This window comes from Planococcus citri, chromosome 5, assembly GCF_950023065.1.
Source record: "Planococcus citri chromosome 5, ihPlaCitr1.1, whole genome shotgun sequence".
Classification (NCBI taxonomy): Eukaryota; Metazoa; Arthropoda; class Insecta; order Hemiptera; family Pseudococcidae; genus Planococcus; species Planococcus citri.
Window position 1 is genome coordinate 42,763,541 of NC_088681.1, and position 17,368 is coordinate 42,780,908.

The window sequence follows — 17,368 nt, forward strand, 5'->3', positions numbered from 1 at the left end:
TTTCAAAGATTCTGAGGTGGCAAGGCCATCTAGCATAAAGTTGCAGCTCAAAGTGGCTGATTTTTTTATATGTTGTGCCCACGGGTCTTGGCTACAACATATCCAAAAATCAGCCAATTTGGGCCATTTCTACGTTTCCAAATTGTACTAAGTACCATGTATTTCTTATCAATATTTTTTTGGACTTAGTGCGTTTTGGAAACACATGCTTCATTTAGAGAAAACTGAAATACTCTATTTCAATACCTACGAGATAGGATCCTTAGCAGATATCTGGTGAAAAATTGAACGTACAGTTTTGGTTTTTAAAAAAGAATCTTTCTCCCACTCAATACTTGTTGCAAAAATGAATTCTCTTATTTTATTTCAATTTTTAAAGGTTTTACATACAAGTATGTAAGTATCATATCCTTAAAAAATGTTCATTTTGACGCTTTCCCTGCACTCATAAATGTACATGAATCAAATGTTCAAGAATACAAAACCACAGGAAAGGAAGCTGTGTACCTGTGTAGTACAGTCTGCAGTACATTACACAGGTATGCACTACATAAAAAGGTCGAAAACGTCGCAACAGAGCTATACTCGCGTTGACGAGGTAATTATGCAAACGAGCTAATTTTTATATATTTTGCGGTTAAAATGAGCTCAGTTGTTTGTCGGTCTCGGTATGTACTCGTAATGTACAGGACGCGGCATGGTGGGTATTTTGAGTACACTTTAAAATGTTACGTCACCGGCAGACCCGTCGCTTACGGCGTTTTAAACTCGAAAGCGTTTAATTATTAATAGAAAGGTGGTCATTTAAGCGTTAACGGGATTAAACTCTTGTCAGTTAGGTGAAAGACATTTTAACCGGGTAAAAACACAGTGTCGCTTTTAGCGCCCTTTTTTCCCTGGCTTTTTTTACATTTATTTTAAATACTACGTACCTACAACGTTCGTGTTTACACCTAAGCTAACCTTTTTTTCTAACCGTTATTTTATGCTAATTATATGCTAGCTTTGCATTAGCGTGTATAGGTACGTAGGTATATGTAGGTGTACGTATAGGTACGATGCGGATGCGATGGCCAAAGCAAAACAATGAAGCGAAAAAATTCCTTTGCCAAGAAGGCGTACTAGCAAGTCGACTTGCGCAATGAAATATTGAGAAGGGAAATGAATGTGATGGAGAATTTTAAGAATGGGGTACTTATTGATGAGGATGCAAGGAAAGTACCCCTCGTACAAGAGAACCTTGAGAGTCCTCCTAATTGAGTGGGATCAGGATTTTTGAGAAGAGCATGGTCTCGAACCCTCATAACCAGAATTTCAGCTGTCTAAATTAATTTTTAAACTCTGGACAAATTTTTGAAAATTCAAAAAGTTGTGTTTTTTTAAACAATTGTAAAAATAACGTAAAAATCTGCCTAAAGAGAATACCAAAACGTGTAGCAGAGATGGCTAACGCAAGTCCACAGATAATCAGCAGAGATACAGAGAGTAGTAGGGAAGAAACCAGGAAAAAAGATACATAAACACGAAAGCCGACGGAAATAATATAAACGACGGATAATAAGCAGTACTACATTTTGGTATAGTGGACCAAAAAAAAAGTACACGAATTCGGCCTTGGTAACCTTTGCGACGCATATTATCACTGCATATAATAAATACAGCCTATAGTGCAGGACGAAGCTACATATTACGCACCATAACTATAGATCCACAGGCCGAGCTCATAGAGTATGTAATGTCACCGGCAGATTTTTATCTTTAGAACTGAGATTAATGTTCATTATAGGGTAGGAGACGTATTGGGGAGGAATATAACCCGTTACTCGGGGCGCAGAGAGGTTCGTGGATGAATTGCGTGACCCATCTAAACATTGTAAACCACACCCATTTATACGTATACTTTTAAAATGTAGTATATCCGTTTTGGACGACGCCGTAAAAAATGGATCCTTTTAAGAAATCTAAAGCGAATAGCATTAACGTTAGAGGAAGTCTAATCAGCGAGTACTTAGAAAAGAGCTTCTCTTTGGTTTTTGTTTTTCCAATTTTCCTTTTCCTGCTGCACGCTTTCGAGAGAAAAAAAATTTATGCCTTGTTTCGTCAACTACAAGAGTAGGAACGATTCGACGACCGAGTGGTTTAATGGAAGGGAATTAAAACCGATCGAGGCGATGGTTTTTTTTTTAATTATTTAAATCAGGTATTAAATGAGCCGACGACGCGATAGTCGAGCTAAAGATTTGGAGAAAATGAAAAAAAAAACTTTCGATCGAAATAATATAGGTAATTCGTACGGATTTACCAACGACGCTGCGCTTCAACTTTTGCTCCATATTCCTCCGTCAATAAAGAAACAATTTGCGTTTTATGGAAAGTCAGTTAAGAGTTTCGGAAATGACGGTAAACCCATAAAAATACGACGTTATTTGGGGGACCGGCTTCGTTAATGGGTCCTGGTGGTTTTTAAATGGCGAGAAAACGCAGCCTCCCTCGTCGCATTTCAAATAATACTGTAAGTGAACGTAATTATCATTGGGAATGAAAATAATCCCAGGATGTGCCATTTTGGACGCATTCGTTCGATAGATTTAAGCATTTTTTTTTGGAGATGTTGCGTGTGGTTTTTCGTACCCTTTTTGTAGAGTGAAAGGGTGAATTTTGGGCATAGTTTGAAATCATTGTTTGTGATCTGTTTTTAAAATCAAAGTGAACATTTTTTTGAGTGAGGGATACAATGTTTTTTTTTTTTTTTAATGCAATAATAACGTGTAAGAGGCACTAATTCGTGAAAAAATCGGGAATGTCGAAAGAATTGCCCAATGTGCTGATTTCAGGAGCAACAGCTTTCATTCTAATCATTCATGTAATTTGTTTTTTTTTTCACTACCTGAGGTCATTACTTATTTTCTTCGATGAAAATTATGATCGTTCACGACACATCTCCATGAACAGCACTTTTCCAGAAGTAAGTAGGTATAGATACCGGTAACAATAGAACTCGATATCATGCATAAAATATAGGTATACGAGTAGCCAATCGAGGTATGTATTTAGAAGCACTCTTTTGAGAAATATCTTCCTCTATATTTCCAGTAATGGAGTATATTACGAGTTTCACCAGTCTCGAGCAGGTGATTACAGTATATGTAGTAACTTTATCGCGATCTAACCTTTGTCGAAACGAAGAAAGAATTATAGGTATTTCTTCCTTTCACGTCTCCTCCTGGGCTTCACAAGTTTTCCAGTTAAATGATGAACAGACCACCGAGTCGAATAGCTCACCAGATAAGCTCGCTATAGCGTTATTTCCATAATTACCTCGGAAAGGGCGACGGTGTGTCCTCCGGTTCCGGGATCCGTTTATCGGATTGTAATAACATTAAATTTCACGAGGACGAGAATGAGGACGACGACGACCAAGCGAGCAAAGGTATGAATAATTCATTTAATTTTTTTTTTTTTTGCACACTGCTTTTTTCCTCTCATCCTTTACGACTTCTTGGTCGTTTAACTATGGTGAATGTATATACTTCGTAGTACAGCTAGGCGAAATCAACGATTCGGAAACGATTAATGGCTTTAATCAGAAATAGTGGTGTCGTACACTATTCCTCTGCTGGGTAATTTTAACATGAGGTGAATGCTTGGCTTAGCTGTGGTGGGTGACAAGTGTAGAAGCTTTTTTCATCTCATTATTATCAAGTTTTAGATCAATTAGTACATACCTACTGCCGAAGAAAAGAAATGAAGAATTGGGCATGATTTAGAATTGAATGCACGAAAGAAGAACCAGTTGAACAGATACACAAATGTATGTACAAGTACATACTTTACCTGATTTGAACGAGACCGAAACAAATCGTTAGAATATTTTCAAAAAACCTCGATAACAAAAATTCCAGACGCCAAAGCTAATTTTTGGATTTTGAAAATTCAAAACATACGAGAAGGCCTCCAATAAGCACATGGAGTGATTCACATTGGCTCGTTTTTTTTTTCGAACAAAAAATTCATTTAAAAAGTAAAAATCCACCTGGTTATTTTGAAAAAAAAATTTCCCCGAAAATTCCAAAATGATTGGCAAACTAGTTCTTTTTTCATGATAGCAGGAAATACTTATTCATTGTATGTACTAAAGTTGTACCTCCGAGATATTGATCGTTTGAGAGAATCTTCATGATTCGTCGACTTCCAATCGATTTGAACAGAATGTCCATACAAAACCAAATTTTAATCTTTCAAAGTTAATTTCTCAATTTTTGAATAGGTAATAATCGTTGATAAAGGTGGAAAAGTTGAAATAGCATGTTCATTTTTTTTCTTGGAAAGAGTAGATTTTTACTCGAGACAGATTTTGTGACGTTTTTTGAAAAACTAGATTTTCCAAAAATTTTATGGAGGCTCAAGGACGGTTTTAAAACACCTTCAATCAACTCAGTATGTTGAAATTGGAGTATAAAAAGAACTTTGGCTTTTCAACTTTGTTTGGTAAGATTTTGAGGAAAATTCCAACTTCCAAAAATTTTTTGGATTCGAAGCTGTTTTCAATCGATTCGGTAAGTCTAAAATAGGATACATAGGTTTAGGTATTACCTATCTACTGAATGCCAGTTTTTCAAGTTGATTTGGAAATATTTTGCCCCCCCCTCATTATTGGCCTTTTGATTTTCAAAAATTCACCAAAATCGAGAAATGTACTTTATGGACACTGAAAATTTGACCGATGATGTATTTTTGCGTGCTCTTTTCATCTAGAGTTTGTCGGTACAAAAAATTTTCTACCAGTTGGGTAGTACCTCTTTTGTAAAATGTTTTCAGGATTACTCCGAACATCTCCGAATTGAAAGTTTGGAGATTTTTTGAGGAGAGAAAGACATCCCTCTACCCCCCCGCCCCCCACGCCCCCCATATGCTATCCCACTTCTCCCTCTGCAGGACTCCCTTTCAACATTTTTTAGTTTTTTTGAGTACAAATTCAACATTTGGAAAATTTTTCTAAAAAACCTGCGGATAAGATTTTTTGGATTTTTAAGAAAAATGTTCAGTGCGTGTAAAAAAAACAGCTTTTTAAACTTATTTTATTTTTTCAACTATAAAAAAATTGGAACTTCGTAAAAATACAAACAAATTTCCAAATTCGCAAAAAAGTCATCAAGAATAAGAACTTTCTGGATCTATGCGTTCAACATTTCAAAAATTATTCAAAAAAAACCTGCGGATAATATTTTTCAAATTTTTATAAAAATCCAAAAAATCTTATCCGCAGGTTTTTTTAGAAAAATTTTCAAAATGTTGAATTTGTACTCAAAAAAACTAAAAATGTTAAAAGGGGGGACCTGCAGAGGGAGAAGTGGGATAGCATAGGGGGGGTGAGGGAAGGCGGAACATAGATCAACGTCGCAACCTGGAATGTGAGAACTTCGTACAAAATTGGAAAACTCGCTAATGTGATTACAGAAGCCAGGAGATTACACATCGACGTATTAGGAATAAGCGAGACCCGATGGACTGGAAATGGTAGAAACCGGGCAGATAAAGATTATGAAATGATTTACGCTGGGAAAGACACACACGAGCTAGGTGTGGGTATATTGATACCTACATACCAGAATCAGCGATAAAATCAATGCCCTAATTCCAAAATCAGAGAGTAGGTATAATATTCGTGAGATTGGAGGTCAAGCCGAAATCAATTGTGATAATTCAAGTTTATTAAATCATGGATTGGAATGGCAAAAAGTGCTTTTAATAACCTAGCCAATGAGTGCGACCATGGCGACGACGATGATAAAAAAAACTCATAATTGTGACCACTGATGAATTTTTATGAACAATGTCTAATTTTTGAGCAACCCCCTCCCCCAATGTGACCCTTAGGAGGGTCCAACTGCAAATCTAACTTCATATTCGTGTTCAGCAAGTTCGATTCATATGAAAACGATACCCATATTGTCGATCTTCTTTCGCCCCAAAATTGGGGTAGGGGGTGCCTATGGCCCCAAAATTAAGTTTTCAAGAAGTTGGTTGGTTTTATATTGTTTTTGGAGGTCCGCATGCAAAATTTCAGAATTATATCACTGGCAATATCGCTTTTTTTGGTGGTTCCGTGACACAAAAAAATGCATTTTTGAGTGTTTTTTGAATTTTTGAAGATGACCCACCTGGAGAAAAAATTTGAAAAAAATACCAATTATAGTACTCATGCAGATATATTTTTGAAAGAAAAAAAATTTTGTGTGCAAGAATTAGGTTTGGAGATACGGCGATTTCAAATTTTCTTTTGTCAATACCTCCCCCCGGGGAGCCGAAAAATTTCGAAAAAATTCATGTGGATAGGCCCATGTTTCCTGTACACATTTTGGGTGAATTCAAAATTTTTTATTCAAAACTCGTTGAAGTATGATTTTTTCCCCGAAAAAAGCGTTTTTTGGCCCTAGGGGCAAGGGGGGTGGGGTGGAGGAAATTTTTTTGGCTCCAACATTTTTTTCATAGGTACCCAACAATGTTTCATCAAAATTTCAAAAATCCGAGGACAGGGGCATTTCACCTATCTTATCCGGGAATACCCTTTTGATAATTTTATCCTAAAAGCTTTGAAAAAGTCATGGTTTTAAATAAAAAACTAAGTAGATATATATGATTTTCATAAATTCCGGAGGAAAATAGAAACAAAAAAGATCAAGGTTCTCGCGGTGATGCGTCTCTTCTCTTTCTTCGCAAAAGTTTTGATTCGAAATTGTGTCAGTCTAAGCACAAAGTCATGAATTTTTGATGTTTTATTTTGGTTCAAAAATTTTTTTACCAATTTATATATAGATCTATTCATAAAACTTTCAAAACTAAAGGTACCCAAACAAGACAGAACTGCCCTTTCGAACACCACTTGCTAACATCATTCATTCGTATTTACGGCAAACTGGTTAGGCAATTTTATTAACACGAATTTCAAATTCATTTATGAAAGGCTGTGAAGCAGAAGCAGAGATGAATGTTATGGACGCAATGGATACTCGCAATCTCGCATGATACACCTTGGATCTCAAAACGACCAGAACAATATTTCAACTCTCCTCCCCCCCTCTCATCTTCACATTCACCTCTTCTGTTTCTATTTATTTATTCTTAAAGTTTTGATCAATCGAAAATGTTTGGAGATGGTTTATGGAGAGATTTTCAATTGAAAAATATTATTAGTGCAATGCTTCGTCTTCGAATTAAACGACCCAATAGAATTTTATTGCGATTTTCAGTTGTAAAAATTGTTTAAAATTCAACCCTCTGTGAGGTGAAAATATTGAAAAAATTCCCGATGGTGGACTGATCGTTTATTCCTCACACATATCGATTCAAAATTGATACCCTTTAATGAGCTTTTGAATGCACTTTTGGCATATTGAATGAGTTTTCTCATTTTGTTGCTTTGGTAAATGGTTCCAGTAAACATTTGGCATAAGCAATACCACAACCAATACATTAAATTACACATTTAATGCAAGGTGAGTAGGTGAAAAGCGAAGCAAAACATGAAACAAGAGGAGGAGGAGAAGGGTACGCCGACGAATAAACATGATTACCCGCATTGCTGTCTCATTCTCGTAAACAGTGTAAACGTGGCTGAGGTTGCTAATTTAAAGCAAAAGCGACGAAGAAAGGAGGCGAGTTATGGCACACGACGCGACGTTATTTACACATGGCGTAATAAATGACGTGGAAAACGTGTGCAATGAGGAAATGGTGGATAGATATGCATCTATACCACATCCACACATACATATCTCTACATACAATTACATGTTTGCTGAGAATTCGTAATCGTGTATAAAACGAACCAAAAACCGCATCTATGGCAACATTATGAAATGCTAATACGCGATGGCTGCGATTTATAGAAAGGGCAGAACAGATATCGGGGGCAAGACAAGGTCGCTGCTTTGGCAGCGAAGTAGAACTCGACGAAGGGAAAAAATAAACGAACGGGTGACCTGGCATGATGATTGAATCGAATTAGAATTCGTTCGAATGTGAAATACGATTTGGAATGTCGAAGGGAAAAAATAGTAAAGAGAAGAAAAGCTACGGCTAAGATACTTTGATATTTTGTGTAGCTGATCTGAGAGTATGTTACACACGTAGTATAATTTTCTCGTACATGTATATTTTTTTTTGAATATGGCAAAAATGCGCTTCATTGAGCATCGAGAAAGACGCCTTTACCATATTATATACCTATACGTAAAAAATGGTCAGTTTTTTCTATGTACTAGTCCACTATGGCTGTATAAAAAGTCAAAAAGTCGAGACGTTGTGTTGTATACAGTGAAGCAACCTAGGCATAACAGAAATAGAAAAAGAAAAAAGTCTCCGAGTTTATATTCGAAAATATTTGTTAACGAGGTTTCTCTTATACCGATTCGATCGCGTGCTCGCCTCGTCCATTCAACAGCCGAAAAAAACTAGCGAATACATGTTTCGTGACTTTTGTTGATACGTAGTTACATAAACGTGTAGGTATTTTTTTTCTCTAGACTTTTCCTCTTTTTTTTCCACGTTCTGTTCAAATCTCCAGATACTATACCTACCTACAACGCGCTATTCTACGTATTAAATAAAGCTTCTTCAAGTTTGTAAAGCTCGACGAATTGGCAAAACGAAAGCGGCATGAAGAAGGGGATCTCTTCAGAATACTACGATGGAAAAATTTTACGTGTAACTTTTCACCGCGAGTAATAAATATGAAAATGAAACGTAAATAAGGCACGATTTTCGATTCGAGTGTACTGGAGAATAGAAGGGGGAAGGAAATGAGACTCATTCAATTACCTTTTTCTCCCTATACCACAATCGAAATGTTACGTATCGCTTATTTCGTATAATAGGACACATCAAAGATCGCAGACATCCGTTCCACATGTAAATTTGTTACGAAACAATCACCGCAAAGGAGCTGAGATGAAATAAACATTTATGCGTTTAATAACAGGAAAATGCCATCTATTGTATGATATGTAGGGTGAGTGCTAAATATGCATACGACGATTAAGTATATTACGTGCATTCATCTTCTGTATTATGTAGCTAACAAGTTGCATTTATGGTAATTCTGCGAATGTGTTCACTGTTTGGTGCCTGTGTGATTAAACGATCTAATCATCCGTTCTTTGTTCCATGTAGCATTTGGTGAATGGGTAATTTCACCAATTTTACACTTTTTAAATTGTCCTTTAAAAAAATGAAAGCACTTTGAAAACTTTTTTTTGGTGTAACTGCTAGAACACAAGACTTCATGCATTTACAGTATTCTGCTCAATTCATACCTACTCTTAGGAGAGGGGAAGAGCCATTTCAAATTTTCCAATCACATGGTATCTGACAGAATTTTTTTGAACAAATCACTACTGTTTCACTGTACTTTTATCACCATCTGTCTTCAACCAAATTTTTAGAAAACTCTTCACTCGACCTTCCCTACCCCCAACACAAAATTAACAAAATCAAATTTTTCACAAGAAAATATAAAAAAAAAATTGAAATTGGAAGAAAATGTATGCAAAGTATTTCTTAAATTTCAATCAATGTTTTCAATAATTTGACAGTTGTTTTTGTTGCGCGTTTGAATTTTTTCACTACCTTTTTGACTAAATTCACTACTTTTTTACTACTCTCACTACCCATTTTTAAAGTCACTACTTCTTCACTACTTTCACTACCTGTTGGATGCCCTGTATTTTGAAGAAAAAAAATATGTTAAAGTTAATTTGGACAGTTTTTAGACCAGTTTCTAGGAAATCTGAAATTTCCAAAATATACCCAAAGGCTCCAGAACAGCCCGAATAACCACCTCCAATCAATTCAGAATATTGAAAATGGGGTACTACGTGAATTTAATTTCAACAACGACTCAATCGGATAATTTTCAAAAATCCACAAAGGTGCTCCAGAACTACCACTCAAAATGGTTTGAAACCATTTCCAATCGATTCGGAGGGTCGAAAACAGGGCACACACCAAATTTCAACTATCTTGGTCTGTTTGGTAAAATTTTGATTTTTTCATTTTTGACCCAAGTTTGATTTTTCAAGAATCCATTAAAAATCAGATCACCTCAGTTCAAATCTGATGGACTACTATTTCAGCAGATTTTCACCTACCGTGATTTATTTATTTATTTTTTGATTTGCCATTGAAAATAAACAGGTGTAGAAGTGACTTACGGAACTTTTCTCATAAGGATTATAAAATTACTTACTTATTCTCATACGCGAGTTCATATTTTATCATTTTTGGAAGGAAATTTGCACTCACCTGAAACAAAGAAAAATTAAGGTGGATGAGTTATAAAATTATTGATTAATCAATAAATAGATACATAATTAGGTATGCAAAATAATAATGGTCGATGGTCAAAGTGAAAATTCTGACAATCTCGACGTTTAATAAAGAGCCCCAAAAATCAATATTCACAAAAAAAGTATCATAAAAATTGTAAAATCAATTGTGAAAATCACTCAAAAATATCAAAAATTGATACACCATCAAAAAACGACCAAAATTTAAGAAAATGTCTCATTTGGGTTAAATTTTGCACAGACTGCTTAAGTTAGTGAAAAATACCAAGAATTAATCAAAAATTCTCAAAATTCAATGATGATTTGGCAAAACTGCAGAAAGATTCATAAAATTTGTCAAATTGAGTCCAATAATTTAAAATTACCAAAATATGATCATGGCAGGTATATTTATCGGATTTTTTTGTTGAAAAAATCATTTCCTAACTTTCTCACTGAGTACCCTTTTTTAACCAAATTTTCAGAAAAATCTCTACTCGACCCCCCCCCCCTCCAAACGCAAAAAAAACTATTAACAAAGTAAAATTTTTCACAGGAAAATTTTCAAAAAAATTGAAATTGGAAGTATATATTATTTATCTTGATTTTAATCAATTTAATTTTTTCATCACCTTTTTGACTAAATGCACTACTTTTTAACTATTTTTACTACATCCACTACCGGTTAGATACCCTGAACCATGGTGGTATAATGTGGCCGTCTGGCTTTCAATGTGGCCTCCGGAGGTCATTGACCTGCCTGTCTGGCTTCTGAAGGCCGTCTGGTGTTCTTGTTCATCTTCTGAAGGTCATTGACCTGTCTGTCTTGTTTTTGAAGACCGTCTGGCGTGTTGTGTAACCTGGTAAGGTCAATGATCTGTCTATCTGGCTTTTGAAAGCTGTTTGCACCCTGTCTGGCTTCTTAAGGTCATTGACCTGGATGGTCTGCTTTCTAGTAGGTACTGCCAGGAGTTCTGTATTTTCCCAAGGTCATTGACTGGTCTGCCTGTCTGTCTTGTGAAGGTCATTTGGCGTCCTGGCTGGCCTTCTAAGGTCATTGACCCTCTATGTAGTCTTTTAGGGCCCCAACTTTTCATCCATGTTTAAAATTCCCATTCAATTCGACCTATATTTATTTCAATTTGTCATTTTTTTGTGAAAAAATGCACCCAACTTTTCTTGGCTCATTTTTGAGCCATTTCGGAAAGAAGGTTGCGCTCTGGTGAAAATCTGGCACCGGAAATGAATTCATCTATCCAAAAAACAACCCTAGCTCAAATTCCGAATCCATTTGCGAGATGAAGTTTTTTGCTCAAAAAATGCTCGAAACTCTCTTTTCCATTTTTTGGATTTTTTTTGCTCAAGTTTTTTGTGGTGGTTTTAAATGATTTTTTTTTATTGTAATTTTTAATGGATTCTTCATTATGAATTCACATTAATAATTTTTTCGTGGTACCTAATTTCAAATTATTTATTTGTTGTGATTTCGAACGAATTTTTTTCGTCTCAAATCCATTTTTTTTTTGCGGTAAATGAGCGTTTTTGGAGTTGATTTCTGATGCTTTTTTCTACCCCCCCCCCCATCGTAAATTTTAATGAATTTTTTGTAGTGATTTCAAATTAATTTTTTTCTTGGTGATTTCGGATAAATTTTTTATGAACAAACTACGTTTTATGAAGCTTTTGAAACGTGAAAAGTAATTCGACAGGAGATGTACTTGAAATGAGTAAAATGAGGGTTGGGATGGGGAATCATGTCACTCACGATTTACGACAAATTAGCGACTCGGTATTACAAACACTAAATCAAGGCATGCCTCCGCGTTGGTATATAATCGGACAAGAACATGTACATTATACTTACATAGTCCGAGTTAAAGGTTCACTATGTGTTTAAAAAGTCGAAAAGATTGACGATAAGGATAGTGGAGGTGGAGTAGAACTATGTACCTACTCTATATACATAGAACACGTTGTACCAGTAATAGAGGCACTTTGTACTCCTTCTGCCCTCGTCTTAAATTACAGGTTCGAAATAAACGAGCACTTTATAAGCCGATTAGCAAAGGCGGCCGATACAGGGTGAGGGTCTGACAAGGAGTCGAATAAAGCGTATACTACGAGTATACGAACAAACCGGCAGGGACGAAGAGAGTTTTTCAAGGTGTAAAAGGATCGAGGTGTAGGTTCTCTTTCTCATCGCGGAACGGCCGGCTCACTTGCTCTAGCTGCGTTTTCTCTGCCTGAAATATTATCATTATTTTTTACACAGCTGGTTATGTTTGTTTTATAATTGATGGTTATTTTTCATGCGAATAATTTCACGTCGGTATCGATCAAAATTTACGCCTCGCGCCGGCTACACTCTCGTATATATACGCGGTTCCGTTTTGTTCAAGCTTTGGCCGCTCGGCTGCTGGTTTCCCTACCCTTCTCTGACTCGACTCGTAAATTTACTCTCTATTACTCGACAAATAAAATGGAAGTGCGTCGGTGTTTACGCAATAACGATGCGCGCAAAAAAACGAAAAAAAGGTCGCCGTCAATTAATCCAGCGAATATAATAATTTTTCTGTATGTATGTGTACTCGTATTTTCACGTTCCACGATCCGCGCTCCGCTCCCTGCTTCGTCTACCTCGTGTAATATGCTAACTTTCTTCTTGGTCGTCGTCGAGGTAAATTAAAATATGGAAAAAAAGCAATAGAGCCGATGATTGATGAGCTTTTACGTACGATATACCACCTACCTTTCTACCTATCTATTTACCTGCGCGCCAGATACTAAATGAATATTCCTCTTCGCTCTTCACGATCTACCTATACCAAGCAGCCATCATCTCGTCAGAGTGTATACAACTTCGAATATATACGTATAAAATTGCATCTCTTTTAATGGAACGAAGCCCAGAGACGACGTCGAGAGAACTCGTTTAAAAGAAAAAAATTCCATAAGAAATACACAACTCGTCGGAAATTAATTTCGTATCTCATCGGTTAGCGAACGTATCTTGTACGATACGACGAGTCGACGAAGCAGCATCCTTTATTAGATGCAATTTTATTAACTATCTATACTATCAGTAATACCTATACAAGTATCCGCGCTTGCAGCCAAGTATCTAACGTAAGTTTCGACAAGTTTCGACCTCAGAATACCTCCCTTAGTATTTTATCGCCGCTTCTATGAACCTCTTCAGAAGCCGATAGTGTAATACGAGTATCTCGACGTTCGTTGTGTACATTCCATTACCACTTACTCGTCACGTCATCGTCTTCTTCCTCTTGATTTGCTATACTATATTGAAAGTTAAAAAAAAATGGCAACAAGCGCGGAATTATTACGAGGAAACGACATATTTTCAAACTCGAGTGCAGCAAATACCCATTTAGCAGCTGTTAAGCTCTCGGAAATATGAAAAAGAAAAAAAAACGATGAGAAATAGGGCGAAAATTACTCGTAAAGTGGATTATAAAAGTATACGTGCTAGTGTACGATACTCGATTCACGATCGGATATTGCTTTTATTTTATACACCTTGTTTTTTGCTTGGCTGTTGAACGTTTTTAATATCCGATTGATTTCTTAATTGCGAGAGTAATAATTGTAGGTATATTAGGGTGGATCGCGAAAAAAAGGTAGTGGATTTTGATGAAATTCAGCAGAGACCTTCATATTAAGTTGAAAGTTACTCAGAATTTTTTTTAGCTCCAGAGGTGCCCCTGGAGGGGTGAAATGGGCCTTCAAAGAAAAGGGATTTTTGAAAAAATCGTGTTTTTTTGCTTCTATCTTTACCCAACTTATTTTAGGAAAAATAGCCTTCGTTCAAAATAATGAAACTAATTATTTAACATTTTGCATCGATTTATGCTATTGCTATCAAAATCCAAGACCAAGACCATTCTTAGGGTTCTACTGAGCAGTTGAAAATTTACAAATCGCTTATTTTTATTTAAATTTGTGCATTGAAAATTTTTTCTTTGCAAATACTTCGCATTAATTTTGCAAAAATATTGAAAGATAAGGTATATAATTTCTGAAACTGGGGAAATATTCTCGAACGCGGTGGTGCCAATTTTTTGTCCTTACTGCCAACTTGAGAAAACCGAAAAAAAATTGTAAGCACTGTTCGGCGAATTTTTTTGATACTGCGTTCCAGATGTGATATCTTTCAATATTTTTGCTAAATTAATGCAAAATATTTGCGAAGAAAAATTTTTCAAATTTGAAAATGAGCCATTTCTTCCAAAACAGGTTGGGTAGCAATAGATACGAAAAAACGACAATTTTTTTCAAAAATATGGCCTCTCGTTGAGTGCCTATTTCTCCCCTCCAGGGACTTTTTGAAGTCAACTCAAAATGGTCTCTGCTGAATTTGGTCAAAATCCGACGACTTTTTTTGGAGGGGGTGGAGAGGCGATCCACTCTATATTGTAGGTATACGAAGGTGGAACTTAATGATAATTATCATCATGGAAAATGGAGGAAGGAGCACACTGGTTTTAAGGAGTTGAGAAAAATCTTCCACTATTGAGAGCATCGATGACGTCACATCAGAATCCAGTGTCTGGTAAACCACGATATTTTGCTGTTCTTCCCCCTTCCTTCCAACAGAAGAGATATCTCAAGCAACAAAACAATTTTTAAACGATAAAAAAATGATTACTCATTTTCAATTTTTTTTGACTTAAAAATTAATTTACTAGCTCAATTTTTGGGGAATAAGAAATCAAAATTCGACCAAGTTGACATAAAAAAATAAATGTTTGATCTACATCATAAGCAAAAATATAATTTTTGACTCTCAAACTTATTTGTGGTGCTTTCGCATCATTTCAGTTTCTGTAGTCAGATTTTTTGATTTTCCTGCGCTGAAAAGATGCTGAATTTCATTTTTGCCTTTCTCTCATGACAATTTTTTCAAAACTGAAAATTGTAATAATTCAATAGATGGTCTGAAAATGATTCAGAATAATAGCCACATAAATTTTTAAAACAGACAAAAAGAATCAATAGACGATCTCAAAATGCATCATTAGCCAAAATTGCAGGTGCTGAAATTCATTTTTGGATTTTTGGCCGATTTTTAAACATCAAAAATGTAGGCCGAAAATAGTGAAAAATCGAAATTTTATCAAATTGACATGGAGAACTGAAATCTCACCCGAGTTCTGGATTCTTCAGTTTTCAAAAAAAAGTATTGTAAGTGGAGTGAAAATGAAATTCAGCACCTGTTAACTCAGATTTACCATCTGTGGTCACATTCAAGAACCATTTGGGCACGTTTTTTTATAACGTTTTTGTGCCAGTTTGAATCCAAAATGTTCTCCAGTAATTTAAAAAAAAAATATGGGAAATGAAATTTTTTCAAAAACTAGAGAGATTTAAAATCTACCAGAGGCTCCAAAATGATTTGAAATCATCTCCAATCGCCTCAGGGGGTCGAAAATAGAGTAACAACAAAATGTCAACTTTAAAATAAATTTGGTGAAATTTTGATTTTTTTTTTCATTCGAGATCCAAATTTGAATTTTTCAAAAATTCGCCAAAAATTGAAAAATGGATTTCAGCTCCGTGGGGTGTTTTGAGGTCCTATATTTATTCCCTTTTGTCTGGTTCGGAAATTTTTGTGCTGGTTGAGATACTTCTTTTGAAGACATAAAAAATTTCATCCTGACTGTAAAATTTTTAAATAAAAAAAAATCCTCAATAATTGAAAAAAATAAGTTTTTGTGTATGAAAACGTTGAGAATGGATGAGAAGGAAATCTGAGACTTTCTTTTGATCTATCTTTTTTTTTCGTCTGATTTGGTTACTGCTTTCTTCACCTTTTATTATTGATGCATAGGTACTTATTTCCCACGGAATCATTATAATTATCATCCGAGCACATGCAACAGTCTCAATTAATGAAAAAAAAGAGAAGAAAAATGAGTGGATTCTTGGAAAAAAGAGGTAAAAAGCGACACGTCAATGGGCATTTCTTGCGTTTTGTTCACAAAAGCACGATTTGTGTGATGTCGTGCGTAATTTTAACTGGTTATTTTCGCCCTTTCGCCAAAGCCTAGTCCACCACGCACATCTGCACGTAATTTATGGCAATATTTCATCAGTACACGCAGAGTTGAGAGTACCTATTTAGCCAATGTTGACGTAGGCCACTAAAAATATAGGAACTAGTGACAGGTGCGTAGTCAACTCGTGTCTATAGCTTACCTACTTAATTCGAAAATGGCTACGTTCAATTTATCACGTTTACTGTTCAACATGGATAGAATTTGTATTTACACGTAATAACGGAATCGACAAATTATTCAACGAAAATAACTCCAACAACCCAGATGTATGTAGTTGAATTCAATGTCAGTACCACACAATACTATATGTACTGTTTCAAAAGCATGAAAGTATTTTTGTGCACAAAATGCCTATTTCAACGACGATGACAGACCTGCCTATTACAGCTATTTTCGCTATGTCATATGTATTCATATAGGCAGCAAAATAATGACACAACACTCATTATGATTTTTGACACAACTATAGGTAGAATTGCCCAAGCCCAGGTTGTTCTTTGCAGCTACTGCCAGTACGTTTCGAGTTTCTGGGCTCGCAAAATAAACTGGACGACGCGACGGGACGCTTTATCATCAAAACATCTATACACGACGAGATGATAAATGATGAATGAGAAAGAAAAAATACGAAAAATAAAGGCAAAAGGGAACAAATACGTATGACGAAGAGCGAGGCGATTTTCAATTTTGTCAAGCGTGCGTGTGATTTTTAAAAGAGATAATTTGCGGTTTTCGAGAACACGGCGAGGAGAGAGTAAAAGGGAAGACGAGGCGATGAAAACAACGTGTGCGGAAATGAATTATGATGTCGCGTCGTCGACGTATTTGCTTTACTGCTCCTCCTCTTATTATATTATTCATATCTGTTCACCTCCGTAAAGCCCGAGGATAAAGCACTCCGAAGCGTGGATTAATTCGTAAATCGAGCATACGTCGAATTACCTGGTCGGGATTTCCATTATTCCA

General features: G+C 35.8%; 1 protein-coding gene across 1 annotated transcript in view; it reads right to left on the bottom strand.

Moving 5' to 3' along the window:
• LOC135849495 (dopamine receptor 1-like) overlaps positions 1-17,368 on the bottom strand; it is a 414,234-nt gene that overhangs the window by 148,597 nt on the left and 248,269 nt on the right. The window lies entirely within an intron of this gene.